The sequence below is a fragment of the Oryctolagus cuniculus genome, chromosome 14, assembly GCF_051225735.1.
Source record: "Oryctolagus cuniculus isolate XC-2025 breed Fujian yellow rabbit chromosome 14, ASM5122573v1, whole genome shotgun sequence".
NCBI lineage: Eukaryota > Metazoa > Chordata > Mammalia > Lagomorpha > Leporidae > Oryctolagus > Oryctolagus cuniculus.
In genome coordinates this window covers 47453275-47472911 of record NC_142880.1, presented here as the reverse complement: position 1 = coordinate 47472911, position 19637 = coordinate 47453275, and the positions used below count along the sequence as shown (strand labels likewise).

Below are 19637 nucleotides of genomic sequence, written 5' to 3'. Positions count from 1 at the left end.
AGGAGAAGCAACCAATGATTTATGTAAACTAAACAAGATAGGCCTTATGTCTCTTTACAACACTATCCATTGGTTGAAAATAATAAAATGGTATTAACTGGTATTGAAAGAAAAATATGTGATTCTGGAATGTTATTTGCAGTCAATCTCTATTTCAAGTGAAAAAGCAACTGACAGACATTGTTAAATGTGTTTAAAATTTTACAGAGAATATGTGTATTAATAAGAGTGCCTCTCAAAAACATCACTTAACTCTGTGGTACAAAAGAGCTACAGAGATGGACACACACACACACACACAGAGAGAGAGAGAGAGAGAGAGAGAGAGAGAGAGAGAATATTATTTTCCATCAGCCATTTCATTCTCTAAAAGTCCCAACAAGCAGACAGAAGCCAGGAGCCAGGAATTCCACTGAAGTCCCCCAATGTGGGATGCAGGGGCCCAAGTACTTGGGTCACCACCTGCCACATTCCCAGGGGTATTAACAGTAGGCTGGATCAAAATTTGAGCAACTGGGATTCCAACTAGCATATTCAGTGCCAGTGTTATAAGTGGCAACTTAGCCCATTATATCACAATGCTAGTCTAGTGTATTAGACACTTATACTTGAGAAATGAAATGTATAGTTACACAAAAAAGCACAATAACATAAAATCTTTTAAAATGATCAATAACTTTTAGAACTACCCAAAATGATTCATATTCTCCAAAATGTGCAACATTTTAAACTGTACTACAGCATGTAATGGAAATCAGCTCAACAACAAAATAAAGTATAGATATATGCAGTGCCTTGGATGTATCTTCAGAGATTTATGCTTAGTTGAAAAAAACATATCAAAAGTTTATAAAGTATATGATTCTCATTTATGTAACATTCTTGAAACAAAAATTACAGAGGTGAAAAATAGTGGTTACCAGGGACTATGGAAGAGGAGGAGCAATAGAACTATAAAGGAAACTTAGGCAATTCCTTGGTAGTAACAGACCATTTCTGTTACACACAATGGTGGGTATACAAGTCTAAACATGTGAAAAAATGTCATATTCTTGGGGCTGGCACTGTGGCATCATAGGTTAAGCATCCACCTGGGTGCTATCATCCCATATGGGCACCAGTGCTAGTTCTGGATGTCCCACTTCTGATCCAGCTCCCTGCTTACGGCCTGAGAAAGCAGAGAAGATGGCCCAAGTGCTTGGGCTCTTGCACCTGCATGGGAGACCTGGAAGAAGCTCCTGGATCCTGGCTTTGGATCCACTAAGCTCTGGCTGTTGCAGCCATTTTGGAAGTGAACCAAAGGAGGGAAGACCTCTCTGTCTCTCCCTCTCTCTCTCTGTAACACTGCCACTCAATCAATAAATGAATGTTTAAAAAATGTTATCATCTTAAATATAAAGACACAAATATGAATACTGGCAAAATACAATGAAATGCAAGTAAGGTCTGGCATATGTTTAATGAGTAAATAGAAGGAATTCCAAGCTTTCAATCATAAAGTAAATTTAGAGAATGGGAAATGTTGCCTTCTTTTGACCCATGCATGTTGTATACATGCATTGAAACATCACACTGCAGCCCACAAATACTAACAATATATATTTTTAAAAATGAAAACGAAATCCAGTCATTTGCAACAAAATGGAGGAATCTGGAACACATCATGCTGAGTGAAATAAGCCAGTCCCAAAGGGACAAATACCATATGTTCTCCCTGATCGGTGACAACTGACTGAACACCATAAAGGAAACCTGTTGAAGTGAAATGGACACTATGGGAAACGGTGACTTGATCAGCATAGCCCTGACTGTTAATGAACAACTTAATACATTATCCCTCTTAGTAGTTTTTTTTGTCTGTTCTACTTAATATGACTGGTTTAATTCTGTAATTAATACACAGTTATTCTTAAGTGTTGAAAATTAACTGAAATGTGATCCCTGTTAAACATAAGAGAGGGAATAAGAGAGGGAAGAGATGTATAATTTGGGACATGCTCAAGCTGACTTGCCCCAAATGGTAGAGTTGGAAACATACCAGGGGATTCCAATTCAATCCCATCAAGGTGGCATGCACCAATGCCATCTCACTATTCCAAGTGATCAATTTCAGTTCACAATTGATCATAATGAAAGGACTAAGAGTCAAAGGGAGCACATAAACAAGTCTAGTACCTGCTAACACTAACCGATAGAATAAATAAAGGGGAGAGTGATCCAACATGGGAAGTGAGATACTCAGCAGACTCATAGAATGGCAGATGTCCTAAATAGCACTCTGGCCTCAGAATCGGCCCTAAAGGCATTCTGAGCTGGCTGAAAAGCCCATGAGAGTATTTCAGGCATGGAAAGCCAAGACACTCTGGCAAAAGATCTCTGTGAGAGAGATCTCAGTGGAAAGAACAGGTCTTCAAAGAAGGAGGTACCTTTCTCTGAAGGGAGGAGAGAACCTCCACTTTGACTATGACCTTGTCTAAACGAGATAAGAATTGGAGAACTCAGAGGGCTTCCATAGCCTTGGAAACTCATGACTGGAGCATAGGGAGATTACTGATGCCATAGACAGGAGTGTCAATTGGTAAAGTCAACAACAGGAGTCACTGTGCACTTACTCCTCATGTAGGATCTCTGTCCTTAATGTGCTGCGTATTGAGATTTAATGCTATAACGAGTACTCAAACAATATATTTCACTTTGTGTTTCTATGGGGGTGCAAACTGTTGAAATCTTTACTTAATGTATACTAAACTGATCCTCTGTAAAAAAAAGAAATTATCAATTCCCAACTTGACTCTCACTGGGATTAAACATGACAATAGGTCTGCTCTGATTTCATCATCATTTTAAAAAATCATCTATTATTTTTCACTTTATGTTTCTGTGTGGGAGCAAACTGTTGAAATCCTTACTTAATGTATACTAAGCTGATCTTCTGTATATAAAGAGAATCGAAAATGAATCTTGATGTGAATGGAAGGGGAGAGGGAGCGGGAAAGGGGAGGGTTGTGGGTGGGAGGGATGGTATGGGGGGGAAGCCATTGTAATCCATAAGCTGTACTTTGGAAATTTATATTCATTAAATAAAAGTTAAAAAAAAATAAAACATGTATTTCTGAAGCAAAAAAAAAATGAAAAATGTAACTAAATGTGTTAAACTTTATACAAATAATTTAAAACTTTGAATAAATTTTTGAATTAAAAATAATCTACCCAATTTATAAAAGAACATTAATGAGTAGTTCAATGTTTGTTGAACAAATTAAACTCAATGCCTCTAACAAAGAGATATCAGGAACAATGGTATTTTTATTCAAGAAAGAAAGAACTGCTGATTTTTAATGTGATAATAATAACCTTTATAAGTGAATTCAAAAATATAAAATTTCAAACCAATCTTTTTTATGAATATTCAAATGTGAATAAGATCGTTATATAGTTGCCAATATTACATGGTCATAGTCATGTGATATCTATTCAGTTTTCTTCCATTAAAATTTTAATCTAGGTCATATATATGGGCCAATGGTTAATACGCCCTTGTCCCACATCATAGTGTTTGAGTTTGATTTTGGCACTTGGCTCCAGTTTCCTACCATCACAGCAGTGGAAGGGAGACGCAATGACTCATATAATGAATATGATGTGGATAACTGCACTGTGTTCCCAGCTCCACTTTTCGGGCACAGCCCAGTCCCAGGCATTATTGGCATTTCAGGAGTGGAGCAGCATATGAGAGTTCTCTCAGTCTGCCTCTCTTCTTCTCTCTCTGCCTTTAAGGAAAAGAGGATTTTATTTCGTAAGTGCTAAGGAAACCATCAAAGTAATTCACCATATTTACAAATACAGTGAGACCATACTAAATGAGACCACATGGCTGTAGAAGATGTGCATAATAGAAATATCTCAAAGAACATTTATGCTGAGGGCCTCTTGATCTAGATGAATACATAAAACAACCATATGTTTACTTTGTTAGATGTACAAAACGCTTATCACATAAAAGAAAACACCAATATCTGAAAAAAATTAGCAAGTACACCCCCTTCATACATTAAATGAATGAAAAAGCAAATAAATCAATTCCAATATAATCAACATCATTCTCTAATGAAAGCTTGGGATAGGACACAAATCAAGGCAAGTATAAAAATAAAATAATTTAAGATCTTGAAAATGTATAGAATATAATGAGCACTTGCTGGTAAAATAATATATCTAGAATTCTTTTGATTACTTTGCTTTGGCAAGGTTCTTGCGTTTAAGATCAGCATACTCAATCAGAGGTGTAGGCTGTGGACAGCTACTTAAGCTGCTGCATCAAATGTTCATATCCTATGGCAAAATGCTTTGTTCAAGTCCTGACTTTTTATCCAGCTTCCTACTAATGTGCCTGGCGACAACAGATGACGACATATGTGTTTGGATTCTTGTTACCCACATGGAAGTCTCAGATGGAGTGCTGAATTGGGCCTGGCCCAGCCCTGACAGTTGTGGGCATTTGGAGAGCAAACCAAAAAATGGAGGATCTCTCTCTCTCTCTCTCTCTCTCTCTCTCTCTTTTTCTGTGTGTGTGTGTCCCTTTCTCTCTTTCTCTTTTTGTCTTTTAAATAATGAGCTAATTAAACAAATCATGTGTGTGTGCATGTGTGTGTATATAAAATACAAGAATTGGTTTTATTATTTTTTGGCTGCAGCTAACAAATAGAAACAAAAATGTTAAAACCTGCATTATTTACAACGCCATTAAGAGCACAACAAATTGATGTGAATTATTAGAATTCTGCATTTAAATTACATGTCATGGGGGCAGGCAAAGACTAAAATAGATGAGTTGAGAGTAGGCATCCGGCATTGTTGTTAGGGATGTCCACATCCCGTATTGGAGTGCCTGGCCTCAAATTCAAACTCCACTTCTGACTAAAGCTTCTTGATAATGCACCAGTGGGTGGCATGCCACCATTAATTAAGTGAAAGGCTATACCAGAGACTGGGAAATATATGTGTATGTATAATGCATGCTTCTAAATATTTACATAAAATATGAATAATTTCTAAAAATCAGCAAGACATGTAAGATGCTCTCAGTATTAATATTAAAACTTCTTTATTACCCAAAGTAATTAACAGATTCAATGTGATCCCAATCAAAATACCAATGACATTCTTATATCTAGAAAAAATTATCCTAAAATTCACATGGAACTGCAAGAGATTATTAATAGCTTGTCCAATCTTAAACAGCAAAAACAAAACCAGAGTCATCACAATATCAGATTGAAAGATATACTATAGGGAAGTTATAATTGAAATAGCCTAGTACTGGCCCCAAAAAATAGAAATGTTGACCAATGGAACCTAGTAGAAATCCCAGAAACTAATCCATGCATTAAAACAAACTAATTTTTGACAAAGAAGCTAAAAATTGCTCCTTAGAAAAAGGAGAATCTTTTTAATAAATGGTGTTGGGAACATTGGTTCTCTGCAGGCAAATGTATGAAATAAGACCTCTACCTTGCAGCTTACTCAAAAATAAACTCACAATGAATCAAAGTTTCTTCATCCACAATCTGATACCATCAAATTACTAGGGAAAAACATTGGTGAAACTGCAAGACATCGGCATAGGCAGACTTCTTGAAGCAGAGGAAACCAAAGCAAAAATAGGCAAATGGGATTACATCAAGCTAGGAAGCTTCTGCAAAGCAAAGGAAACATTAAACAAAGTGAAGAGGCAAATGACAGAATGGGAGAAAATATATGCAGTCTGTACATCTGAAAAAGAATTAATATCCAGGATATATAAGGAGCTCAAGAAGCTCAAAAGCAACAAAACAAACAATCCAGTTAACAAGTGGGCAATATATTGATTGCATTTTTGGACTTTGTATAAGATACCACAAATCATAGAAAAGATGATTTTTTTTTTTATTTTGGGGGTTGGTTTATTTCACTGAGCATAATAGTCTCCAAGTGTATCCATTTTGTTGCAAAAGGCATTATTTCATTCTTTTCTATGATTGAGTAGTACTCCATCATGTATTGAAATTGATTTTTTTTTTTTTTTTTGGACAGGCAGAGTTAAACAGTGAGAGAGACAGAGAGAAAGGTCTTCCTTCCGTTGGTTCACCCCTCAAATGGCTGCTTCAGCTGGCTCTGTGCTGATCCAAAGCCAGGAGCCAGGTGCTTCCTCCTGGTCTCCCATGCAGGTGCAGGACCCAAGCACTTTGGGCCATCCTCCACTGCACTCACGGGCCACAGCAGAGAGCTAGACTGGAAGAGGAGCAACCAGGAAAGAATCTGGCACCCTGACCGGGACTAGAACCTGGAGTGCTGGTGGAGGATTAGCTTAGTGAGCTGCGGCACCGGCTGAAATTGATATTTTGAGATTTTTTTTTTTTTTAATTTCACAGGCAGAGTTAGACATTGAGAGAGAGAGAGACAGAGAGAAAGGTCTTCTTTCCATTGGCTACTGTGCCGATCTGAAGCCAGTATCCAGGTGCCTCCTCCTGGTCTCACATGCCAGTGCAGGGGCCATCCTCCACTTCCTTCCCAGGCCACAGTAGAGAGCTGACTGGAAGAGAAGTAACTGGGACTAGAACCTGGTGCCTATATGGGTTGCCGGCATCGCAGGCGGAGTATTAACCAAGTGAGCCACAGCACTGGCCCCGGTATTTTGAGATTTGAATATTGTTTAATAGCCTTTGTCTATTCTCCTGAGGAGCAGTATTCTTTTTCTTACTATTTTTTGAATTATTTATTTAGTTGATAGTTAAGCTTGTGATTATAAAGTAAACTGTAACTATATGTCATTGCAACAATTAAAAATAAATTAAGAAATGAAATAGAGTGAAGGTAGGAGAGAAGGAGGGATGGAAAGTAGTATGGAAAGTATCATTGTGTGTTTTTAAAACTGTATATATGAGATGCATGACATGTATTCCATTTATATAAATTTAAAAATATAATAAAAAAGAAATGGGAAAGGACATGAACAGGCATTTATCAAAGATGAAACAGAAATGGCCAATAGACACATGAAAAATATGCTCAGGATCACTAGTCATCAGAGAAATAAAATCAAAATAAAAATAAGGTTTCACCTCTCCCTACTTAGAATGACTATCATCAAAAATCAATAAATAATCAATGCTGATAAGAATGTGGGAGAAAAGCCACTTTAACATGCTGTTGGGAATATAAACTAGGGCAGTCATATTAAGACAGCATGGAGATTCCTCCAAAATCTGCAAATTGATTTACCATATTATGCAGCCATCGTACTCATGGGAATTTACCCAAAGGAAATGAGATCCACATATGGAAGAGTTATATGTATCCTCATATTTAATCCATCGATTTATTACTGGATTTAAAAAGCATGGTATATATATGATATGCACTACTACTTCGTCATTTTAAAAATGAAATTGTGTTTTGCAACAACATGCATGCAACTAGAGACCATTGCACTTAGTGAAATAAGCAAGTCCCCAAAGACAAATATGATATATTTGATTTGATTTGTACATAAAATATACACTACAAAAATGTAATGCAGATGAGTGAAATTGTCTACTTGAGGTTTGATTATTATTTATAACCCTTGTCTATACTCATGCATAACAAAGGTCTTTCTACTTGTTGAATAATTTATTTAATAGAGGATTAAACCTGTGACTATGAAGTCATGTGAAAGTATGTTATCGTAAAAATTAAAAGAAGAAGAGAAAGGAATGAAGAGGAAGGGAGGGATCAATGAAGAGAGGGAGGGAGTATCCATTATTTATACATAACAACCTGTTCATCTATAGTTATTTATTTTTTACTACATATTCATTTGTAAACTGAAAAAAGTTACTATTTCATCTTGGAGATACATTTCTTAAAGTCCAGAAAGACGGAAGATCACTCTTTAGAGAATTCTGCAGGGTCTTTCTGTGGAAATCCACCCCAAAGATACATTGCTGTTTCCGTTAAATTGAAATTGACTATTGAGTTTATAAATACTTTCAGCCAGAATGAAAGAAAAAGATTATGCAGAATTGTTAGATGAAGATCGATTGTAGACAAGGTTCCTCAGACAAAATCGTTCTTTTTCCTTCTTGTCATTTTATAGAGTCACTTTATCCTCAGAATCTTTCAACTTTAGAGTTGAATAGTTACAAGATCATAGGTTTAGAGGTGAGTAAATCAGTACATGTTGTGCTACATTTGAAAGCCTTAAAAATAAGCTATTCTGTAAAAATTAATGCTTTGATTTTATCAGAAATTGGAAAATTTGAGGCAGGTATAAGGTACTTGATAAATATTTATAGAAAAATTATTAATGAGTAAATGAATACATGAGCAAATAAAATATTGAATAAAAGCATATAAGCTGAGATCAAGTTTGAAATTTCAGCAAGCAGTAGTTCCCATGCAGCACCTCATGGACACATTATGAAAGCAAAACATTTAAAAATGTACTTGAATATGAGAATCACAAATATTTACAGTGTTTTCAATAGCTACTTTATTGAATTAAACTTTACTTTGCAGAAACATTTTCTTTCTAGGTCAATTCATTGCATGTTTTAGAAGCATTTCATTATTGTTTATTTCTTTACGGTTTATATTGCTAGGGAAAATTGGTTCTATCTTGTTTTAAAAATAACTTTTTAATTGTGGTGTCCACTTGCAGTCTTTAATATGATGACCAATAAACACTCAGGATAAAATATCTAATTACAATGTTTCTATAAAGAAACATTGAAAGAAGAAAGATGATTTAATAAAATAAAATCTCATGCCAACATAGTGATAAACTAAAGAAAGTATTATATCTAGTGTACAAGTAGACAAGACTATAAAGAATCTATTATAAATATGTTAAATAAACAAAAGAAACCATGTTTAAGTAAATAAACTGTGATTACATAAATAGATTCTCATCAGGAATACAGATTAGGGAAATATCTAAATGGAAAATATGTAGTTCGAAAATTTTAAAAATTAAAGGTTTACTAGACAGATGAATCAGGGGATTCAAGGTAATGAGATAAATATCTTTTAATTTGAGTATACATAAAATATCTAATTTGAAGAATCAACAAAAAATCACAGACAAATAAATAACAAAGTCTCATAGACCTATGAGCACCTATCCATCATGGCTACAAATACACAAAGACAGGGATAGGTGAAAGAGAGGAGAAGGGGTAAGAAAACTTACAAGATGTATTCATCAAAAACCCTCTAACGTTGATGTAAAACATTAATTTGTATATCCAGGAAAATCAGAAACATCAAGCAAAAAATATACAAGGAAATTGATAACTATAGCCATCGGAGTCAAATGGTTGAGTTCCAAAGACAAAGTGTTGAAAGCAGCAATAGAAGAACAACTGTACATACTTGGAAGGTTGAGGGCAGGGACTGTCAATGTTACAGCTGACATTTCATTGAAAACAGCAACAAATAGAGTCAGAGTAATACAATGTATGGCATATTCAAAAAAAACTTCCAATCAAGAATAATAATTTTTCCTCAAATGGGAAGATAAAATAAACTCCTTTTTTTTGCATACGCAGTAGCAAAATTTGAGCATGTTCTTTATATCTTTATATCTTCATGAAATATTGTTGGAGAGTAGGAAGAATGATACATCCAGCTGGAAATATCCTAGTGTTTCTTGAAAATTTCAACATAAACTTACCATATAATCAAGAATTTCACTCTTAGAGATTGATCCGAGAGAAACTAAAACACATTTGAAAGCAAAAATCATGTAAGCAAATATTTATAACAGTATTATTCATAATATCCCAAACTAGAAACAATCCATATTTCATTCAACTTGTGAATTAAGAAACAAAACACAGTAATATCCCTAGAGTAACATCACTCAGAATTAGAAGAAAAAATGCATCTTTGCTAAAATATTGAAAAACATCAAAAACGCTATGCTAAATGAAAATAATGCAAAATACCCATATTACATGATTTGATCCATATTAAATTCAAGAAATACCACATTTTTAGAGTCAGAACAGATCAGTAGTTTCCTAGAACAGGGAGCGACTGCAAACATTGATGATAGGACTTTTGGCTCTTACGGAAAGATTCTGAACTAGGATTGCTGTAATGATGGGAATGATTCTATAAATTCACAACATAACCTATAGATTTTTATTAATTTGAAGATGTGGGTTGATTCCTTGGTTAAAAACCACCACTTGGAACATTCACAGGTCATACTGGAGTGCATGAGTTTGCGTTCTGCCTGAATTCCCAATTCTAGTTTCCTGCTAATGCACACCACAAGAGGCACTGGCTGACGTCTCAAGCAGGTGGATACTCACCAGCAACGTGGGAGACTGGATGAAGTTCTTGGATCCTGGCTGTGGACTGACTCAGCTCTGGCTGTATCTGACTTTCAAAGAAAATGAAAATAAAGTTATAAAAATAAATTGTATTCATCTACAAAAAACAAATCAGACATTAAAATGATTTAAATTTATGATTTCAATAAAATTTAAAATATTATGGATTCAAATTATTAGTAAAATACTACTTAAATAATCATTTCAACTGAAGTGTTAGTGAGATAATTATATTTATTTTTATTTAAAAATATTTAGGGGCCGGCGTTGTGGCTCAGCGGGTTAAAACCCTGACTGAAGTGCTGGCATCCCATATGGGTGCCGGTTCTAGTCCCAGCTGCTCCACTTCCAATCCAGCTCTCTGCTGTGGCCTGGGAAAGCAGTGGAGGATGGCCCCAGGTCCTTTCACCCCCGTGCCCACATGGGAGACCTGGAGGAATCTCCTGGCTCCTGGGTTCACATTGGTGCAGCTCCGGCCCTTGCAATCATCTGGGGAGTGAACCAGCGGATGGAGGACCTCTCTCTGTAACTCTGCCTTTCAAATAAATAAATAAATCTTTAAAAAAAGAGTCAGAGTTACAGATTGAGAATGAGAGGGAGAGAAAGAGGGAGAGGGAGAGAGGGGGGAGAGAGAGAGAGGGAAAGAAAGAGAGAAAGAGAAAGAGAAAGAGAGAGAGAGAGAGAGAGAGAGAGAGAGAGAGAGAGAGAGAGAAAGAGAAAGAGAAAGAGAAAGAGAAAGAGAAAGAGAAAGAGAAAGAGAAAGAGAAAGAGAAAGAGAAAGAGAAAGAGAAAGAGAAAGAGAAGGAGAAGGAGCTCTTCCATCCACTGGTCATTATCAGATGGCTGTAATGGTCAGCGCTGGGCCATGCAGAAACCAGGAGCTTCATCTGGGTCTCCCACATGGGTGGCAGGGGCCCAAACAATTGGGACATCTTCTGTTTTTTTTTTTTTTTTTTTTTTTTTCCCAAGCCATTAGCGTGGAGCTCGAACAGAAGTGGAACATACAGAAAACAAATTGGTGTTCCATGTGGGATGCTGGCAACTCAGGTGGCAGCTTTACCAGCTACTCCTCAATGCTGGCCCAAAAATATTCTTATGTTTTAATAAGCTCAAGTGATTTCTTTAAAGCTGTCTTTATTTTACAAATGTCTTTATTTTATTTTATTTTATTTTATTTTTTTATTTTTTTTTCCTTGCAACAAGTAAGGAACTTTTATTAGCAGTAATATCTTAAGGTCTCATTCCAAAACCTTCTGCAATAGAAATTTTCCAAATTATTTAAAGTGGATACACTTTCTTTGCTCTTAATAGCTGATCTATTACTACAAAAATGCTCTGTAGTTTCAAATGCAATTTTCACCTGTTAATTCTATATAAAACTATTGGACTAATTTAGACTAGAGAATACATTGGAATACCTTTGTAAATTCATCATGCTTATAAATGAGGATTAGAGTCATCACGAGTATCACCAATCTAATTAAGCAAAGGCTATTTGTCTCAAAGAAAAAAAATCACATCTTGTTGGAAGGATATGTAGTACCATCCAAAAGCACCAGGAAAGCTGCAGAGCTTGGCTGAAATAAAATAAAATAAAAATAAAATAAAATAAAATAAAATAGTAGGATGTCAGGGAAGCCAGGCAGCCAAGCCCACAGCCAACAACACATCATGTGCTCAGGCTGGTCAGAAAGTCGGTCCTCTTGCCAGGCCCCTGGACACGGCCTGCTGAGTTGTTGGAATTCAATGCCGCTGCCACTGTGCTCCCTGAGCTCGGGCTATTTTTGTTGTCACCACAATGTTCTGAAGGATTTGTAAACTGTCAGTCAGGGCAGTCCCGGGCAGAGGAATCAGACTGGCACTGACGAGGTCCCAAGTTCAGGCAGAGTCACATGCCTGTGTGTGAGCCGTGCAGGGCTTGTGAGAGCAGGCATCTGACCCCTTTCATTTCTCAGGAGAAACTCTTCAGTAGGCGTCACAAAGTGTCCAACTGGCCCATCAGAGGAACCTCATCTCAGTGCTAATCAGCTCAAAGAAGGGGGCTTCCGCGCCACTGGCCACTGCTTCTCTCTTGTTGCTTTTCATTCCTTCCTGGATTGTAACTATGGTCCTTAGCCACACAGGAGCCTAAAACAGTTATATTTTTCCCAAATTTGTCTGCACTGCTGTCTACATCGCTCCTGAGTTTCTTTTTTTTTCATTTTTTTAACTTTTATTTAATGAATATAAATTTCCAAAGTACAGCTTTTGAATTACAATGGCTTCCCCCCCCACCATAACTTCCCTCCTACCCGCAACCCTCCCTTTTCCCTCTCCCTCCCCCCTTCCATTCACATCAAGATTCATTTTCAATTCTCTTTATATATAGAAGACCAGTTTAGCATATATTAAGTAAAGATTTCAACAGTTTGCACCCACATAGAAACACAAAGTGAAAAATACTGTTTGAGTACTAGTTATAGCATTAAATCACAAGTCACTGTGCACTTACTCCTCATGTAGGATCTCTGTCCTTAATGTGCTGTACATTGTGATTTAATACAAATGTCTTTATTTTAAACTCAAGGATATGTATAAAAAATAGTGTAACTTTATATGTACATTTAAAACATTTTTCAAGATACTTAATAGATTATGAAATGAGCTAGAATTGAAACTCTAATAAAAATAAGCATGTAATTCCATACTACCCATTCACTCAATTTATATATGGAAAATTCAAGTATGTTTTGTTCTTCCTAACAACCATACAAATGTTGAAATGGAATGATGAGAGCACATAACAGTTTTGTTTTTGTTTTTGTTTTTATTTTAAAGACAGAATTTAAGAATATATTTGAGAGGCCAGAGCCATGGCGCAACAGATTAAACTTCCATCGCAATGCCAGAATCCCATATCAGAATGCCAACTAGAGTCCTAGCTGCTCTGCTTCTGTTCCAGTTCCCTGCTAATGTGCCTCGAATCCACATAGGAGAACAAGATGCAGTTCCAGGCTTCTGGCTTCAGCCTGGCCCAGCCCAGCCATTGGCATTACAACCATTTGGTGGTAAACCAACAGATGGTATCTCTCTCTGTCTCTGTCTCTCTCTAGCACTTTCTGTCACTCTGCCAAATAAATACATACAAATAATCCATTTTTAAAACAGTATATTTAGTACTATATCTTTAGTTTAAACAATAATAATTTATAGTATTTATATCTCTATTTGCCATTCCCAAATTTTTCATTACCTGTAAAACACTGGAACACAACTAATGGTTTAAAAAGCAATACTGTAAATTCTACTTTTAAAGTAAGTCTCATTCAATCAGAACTGCATCTATGCACACACAGACAGAGCAAATAATACAGAATTTTCAAATGCAATTTCCTTTCTAAAATGGCTTCTGGCTTGGTTTGAATTACTGAATGAAGAATGATAGATACCAAGTTTCTCAATATATATAGAATTTACTTTTTGGTGCACATTTAAATTTGCAAGCTTTCAAGCTTGAGGTCATAACTAAGAAAAACTATGGTTAAAATGAGGAACAAGGTATAGCTTTATTTTTCTTGTTTTTCCTTTTGTTCTCACCTCAGGACAATTTAAGGAATAGTTTTTAGGCCTCATTGTATTCTACACAGCAAAAATGGAAGATCTGGTGAGACTAAGCTATTCTTCAAATTATCTTCAAATAAGGCTTACTTCTTAAAGGGGAAGAAAATAAAACAAATGAACAACAGCAACATGGTGAAATATCTGTGAGGATTCTTGAAATGGCCCAAATAATCTCCAGTAAACGCCTTAACCATAGTTTAGCACGTCAATATGCTTTCTGGTGTGATATATCTAAGGAGAAACATATATAGATTATCTACTCCCACTCTGAATTATTTTCAGAAATACAAGATGGAATAGGGAAAAATTATTAAATCATCTTGTATTTTGTTGGTTCTTTTTAATCAATCCCTATGTTCAGCATTTATGTTGCATGATAATGCTGTGGCTTTTATTACTCTGAGTCAAGAACTTTAATGTAGAATATCTAATGGTATTATTTGGGCAACATTTATGTAAGACTGATTAGTAAAAACATATTCATTTAGAGCATAAATTATATATGACATATCTGAGAAAGGGAATGTTTTAAAGTGATATTAACACATAACAGTCACCTGCAGTAACTGGAGAGCAAAATAAACCTGGAATAAAAGGAACAGGGCAATAAAGCCTGTAAAAATTAAATGATTCCTGTCTTGATTAATTGTGGATATTAAAAATACATAAAAGCATGTAATATATTAATAAAATAGTGTATTATGTGTGCCCTGCATGTGTTGAAACACTAAGCCCCAATGTGATTGTCTTAGAAAGTAGGGCTTTTTAGGGAGATGATTACCTCATGAGAAAAAAGCCCTCACCAACGGAAGTAGTGCCTTAATCAGAGACATGAGAAAGATAACATTTTTTTCTGGGCCATGCGAACACAGAATGAGAAGAAAGCTATCTTCAGACCACAAAAAGAGTTCTCACCAGACACTGGATCTGTTGGCTCCATAATCTTGGACTTCACAGCTTCCAAAACTGGAAGACATAAAGGTTTAAACCACTTAGTTTATAGCATTCTGTTAGGGCAACTCAAACTGTGACAAATAGTGATTTCCTAATTTTGTACAGAATTCACATCCAATTAAATGAATAATCTATGGTGAAAAAACCAATGGAGGTATATAGTTATTTGCTCAACTAATACTTTACAAGTATTTATAAGTACCGGCACTATTCAAAGTCCAAGGTATAGAATTCTGGTGAGCATGAATGTGACAAATATCAGTCACTAAAGCAGTGGCAACAAAACAGAAACAAAGACTAATTTGTGTTAAGAAGCATAATGAAGGGTACAAACCACAGAGAAAAATGAAATCTTTTGTTAAAGGATTGAGGAAAGGAAATTTGGAGTGAAGATACATTGGATATATGATTGGAATCAAAATCCAGAGAATAAAACAGTATGCAGAGAGAGTAGCATGAATGAGACAGAGGAATTCAAATAGTGTAAACAATTGAGAATGAGATGTGCAGCACATGGTGATTATCAAATAGAGCACCAGAAGATGGAAAATCAGAAACAGCTTTCGGATTGCAGATGTCTCATTTAGAGTGCTTTTCAGGGAGCTAGAACAGAGAAAAAATGGAGCTTTCAAGAAAATCACAAAAATTTCTGTCTAATTAATCAAAATTTCCTGTAAATACTGATGTGTAAAGTTCTAGGTTATGGATATAATTAGAGATACATAGTCAATATCATTATAGATGATAATATAGGTACAGGGTTTGATTAAATCAGCCGGGGACAGGTTGTTAATACAAATGGGATTTCAGACAGTGTCATTGAAAAATGCATGCACTTTAGAGACTTGTGGAAGAAAAACCTTTTAAAAAGGGATGTAAGAATAAATGGGAAAATTAGAAAAACGTGAAGTGGACCCCTTCTGGGTAAAAATGAAAAACCCAAGAATAAAAGAAAAGTCTGGAAAATATTTAATCATATCAAATATGTATATATTCTAGGAGCTTATAAACACACTCAAACTAAAACTAAAAACTAACTAACAACAGCAAAATCTCTTGGTTTACTTCAGGAGGTTTCTAGTACCAGCCTAATTTTCTGAGAGACTATAAAGAAAGCTGCTTACTCTTATTTTAAGATGTGTATTTCAGGGTAACCAAATAGGTAAAGAGGAAAAGTTTCTGTCTCTACAATTCCATCTAGTAAATACAACATGATAAAAATAGTATTGTCAGCATTTTACACACTCAAATGAAATACTACATTTAGTAATGATCATGAATATCTCTAAAATGAAGAGATGAAAACTTAGAGAGGAATTGATAAATATAGATCAGACTAATAATTGAGCCCAGTGATAAACTATAACTTCAAATAAATAAGATGATCAGACTTTACATGTCTCTTAGTGCAATGTTAAATGAAATATACAATATCACCTATAGAACATTATTGGAAAATAGTTTAAAATATTAGACACAATATTAAAATGCGAAAATATTGATTCATTTTAACATTAAATGTAAAAAAAATGGATAAGGAATTCTTCCAGATTACCACATTAAAGGAAGGTAAAAATAAAAATAAATGCATACCCTGTTATGATCCAAACATAAGCCAATTATCCTTCTACAGGATTTTCATAGAACAAATGAAGAAATTTTAAAGCCAACTTAATATTAAACAAGGATAACTGGTTGTTAAATTTCAAGCACGTCTCTATTATCCCTCCAATCTCACAAAAGAATTGATTTGTGCCTGAAACAATGTAGAAAATGTAATTCTAATGATCAACAAAATATTTTATCTGACTTAATGAACAAATGTGGAAAAGAATTGATGAAGATGTAAAATGTAACATTCAACTATATGCTAATAGTTTTGAAAGGTACTAAAGTATTTATGTGATGAGATTTGACCAGTAAAATTAAGGCACAATGATTTACTACTCAAGGTTTCTCCATGATGAAATACAAAAGTCATTTAGCAGATTAAAAAGTGTATTGCAGTAAAGAACATTGATGAAAAGACACCTCAAAAGAGCATGGTCTTGCAAAATGCAAAGATAGAGGAATAAAAATAAGGACAGTAGGCAAACCAAAAATCACAAATAAATAAACAGATGCACTTGAATGGTAGTAATTGTTAAGAGATATACTTATTTGAAAGGCTAAGTAACGAGAGAGAGAGCAAGCGAGAGAGAGATTCTTCCTTCTGCTGGTTCACACCCTAAACAGCCATAGCAGGTAGGACTTGGCCAGGCCAAAACCAGGAGCCAGAAACTCCATCAAAATTTTCACATGGGTGAAGGGGACCCATGTACTTTGGTTATCATATGTTGCCTTAGCAGGCAAAGTAGTACAGAGCTGGTTTGGAAACCTGGTAGTAGGGACTCCAATCAGCATTCCCATATGAAATGCAGGCATTCTAAGTGGTAGATTAACCTGCTGTGTTCCAGTACCCACCCTTAGGAAGGGGTAATTTTAAAGTTTATGTATATATGAAAGAGTCATGATAATATTTGCTGAAAAAGAAGAAACAAATTATAATATCTACCTTATAACACAGAATTTGTTGACTTTTTTGTGGGAGATTTATTTACATGTATGTATACATACATGTATCATTAATGAATGAGAGTCTTGGTTCAATAATTAGATATCACATACATAATAGTTTCTTGAGTTATTATATATATATATATATTTATTTATTTGACAGATAGAGTTAGACAATGAGAAAGGTCTTCCTTTCATTGGTTCAATCCCCAAATGGCCGCTACAGCTGGCACTGCACCGATCCGAAGCCAGGAGCCAAGTACTTCCTCCTGGTCTCCCACGCAGGTGCAGGCTCCCAAGCACTTGGGCCATCCTCCACTGCCTTCCCGGGCCACAGCTGAGAGCTGGACTGGAAGAGGAGCAACTAGGACTAGAACCCGGCACCCATATGGGATGCCAGCACCACAGGCAGAGATTAACCAAGTGAGCCACAGTGCCAGCCGAGTTATTATATTTTATATGTAGAGTTTTTTTTTTTAATTTTACAAGTTGTTTCACAATATTTGAACAGGACATCTAATGTCCAATACATATGTTGTAATTGAGTCTTCATTTTCAAGAACATATAGTCACAGATTTTAAAAAATAATTTTAAGTTTATATTATAATTTTTCACAGCAGCATTTTTATCATTAATAATGGAATATCAATTATGAACCTATGACACTCATCTTTCCTTTTTATCTTATAAATATCTAGGCTCAATTACTGAACATTTTTACCAAGGGCAGTTACAGAACTTCAGCTCCAAATATTGCAATATATCCTAACAACTTGAAATCTTTTTTCTCATAGTTTCTTAACTACCACTATGCCACCTTTCAAATTTATACATTGTACATGTTATCAAGGCTTTGATTCAACCATCAATTTTTAGTCTACTTCATAAAGAACCCTGCTTTCATCTTTTTAAAGTGCATTCCTATATGAAGGATAAAATACATTTAAACTTAGTAAAATCAATGTGAGATAATGTGAACACAGAATAGCTATTATGAGAGACTGGGAAGGGTAGAGGATGTAAAGATAGCGACAGACAGAAGGAGCAGTTTCCTAGTGTTCAACAGCAGGAGGGGTTACTGTAGTTCATAATAACCTATTTCATGTATTCTAAGCAAATAGAGAAAGAGGAGCTTAAAAAGCAAGTCAAGTTATAACAGAAATAGTCTAGTCAGGAAGATAGAAAGAATAGGTATCTGGACTTATTTTCAAAAGGAAATTATATAAAGAAACATTGAGGAGCCAAGATGGCGGAATAGTGAGGGCGCGCACCGATAGTCCGGGAAAAGATAGTTTATAAAAGTGGAGTTACTGTAGCCTCAGGAAAAGGATCAGGAAAAAATTGCAGAGGAAACTCTTCCAGATCTAGTGGATGTGACACAGAGGACCTATGGGGAGAGCAAGGTCGCCCACTGCATGGAAGCCGGCCACAGAAGCTGAGCTGCAGAGTCTGTGTGCCAGCACTGGAAGGGGAGGTGAGACAAAAACCTTGGTAACCTGAGACATTGGTGGGGAACGGCAGAAAGAGCCTACAGGGAACTAGGCCTGAAGCCCAACTGGGGAAAGTTCACCAGGCTGACTGGAGGAGAGAAAAAATGAATAAATAAGGGGTACCGGCACGGACATTAGCCTCTCCCTCCACTCACCTTACAAAGCCGAGCAAGACAAAGAGCAGGCACCATTTTACGTATGTAAAGTGGTGCCGCCATTAGCCAAGCAGAAAAACCTGACTGGTGGGGAGAAATAACAGGAGGTTAACACCTAAGGAAACTGGAGCTAATCAACTGAGACTGTGAAAATCTGAGGGGGGGGGGGGGCGAGAGAACTCACCGAGTACACAAACTCGGTAACCTGGGCAACCTGGTGAGAGACTGCAGAGAAATTTGAGACCACACTGAGGGCTGCATAAACTCTTTGTGTGGTCCCAGGGGTAAGCAGACAAATACCCACAGGGGCCAGATTTCATACATCAGCTACCCTCAATTCCACTCAGCTGTGTGGAATTACTTCCCAACTGAGTCAAAAAAAAAAAAAGAGAGAGAGAGAGAGAGAGCAAGCGAGAGAACAATCTGGGTGAGTCACCTTTGGCACACCCTAACCCTGAAGAACCAAACAGAGCTCTCTGGCCACACCCAACTCAAGCCTCTAAGGATCCATTAAAAGCAG

General features: G+C 35.9%; 1 long non-coding RNA gene across 4 annotated transcripts in view; it reads right to left on the bottom strand.

The window, feature by feature from the left end:
- The window catches only part of LOC149122320 (uncharacterized), a 40402-nt gene extending 21146 nt beyond the window's left edge, over positions 1-19256 (bottom strand). The window contains exons 1-5 of one of the 4 annotated variants that reach the window (XR_016220256.1): positions 19118-19256; positions 14877-14927; positions 10341-10407; positions 9695-9738; positions 3411-3770 (exon numbers count right to left, since the gene is read on the bottom strand). This is a non-coding gene — a long non-coding RNA (uncharacterized LOC149122320). Of the gene's footprint in view, positions 1-3410; positions 3771-6419; positions 6572-9694; positions 9739-10340; positions 10412-14876; positions 14928-19117 lie in introns of those variants that run through there. The other 3 variants (XR_016220255.1, XR_016220257.1, XR_016220258.1) reach the window with 3 other exon arrangements.
- Positions 19257-19637: the final 381 nt, after the last annotated feature.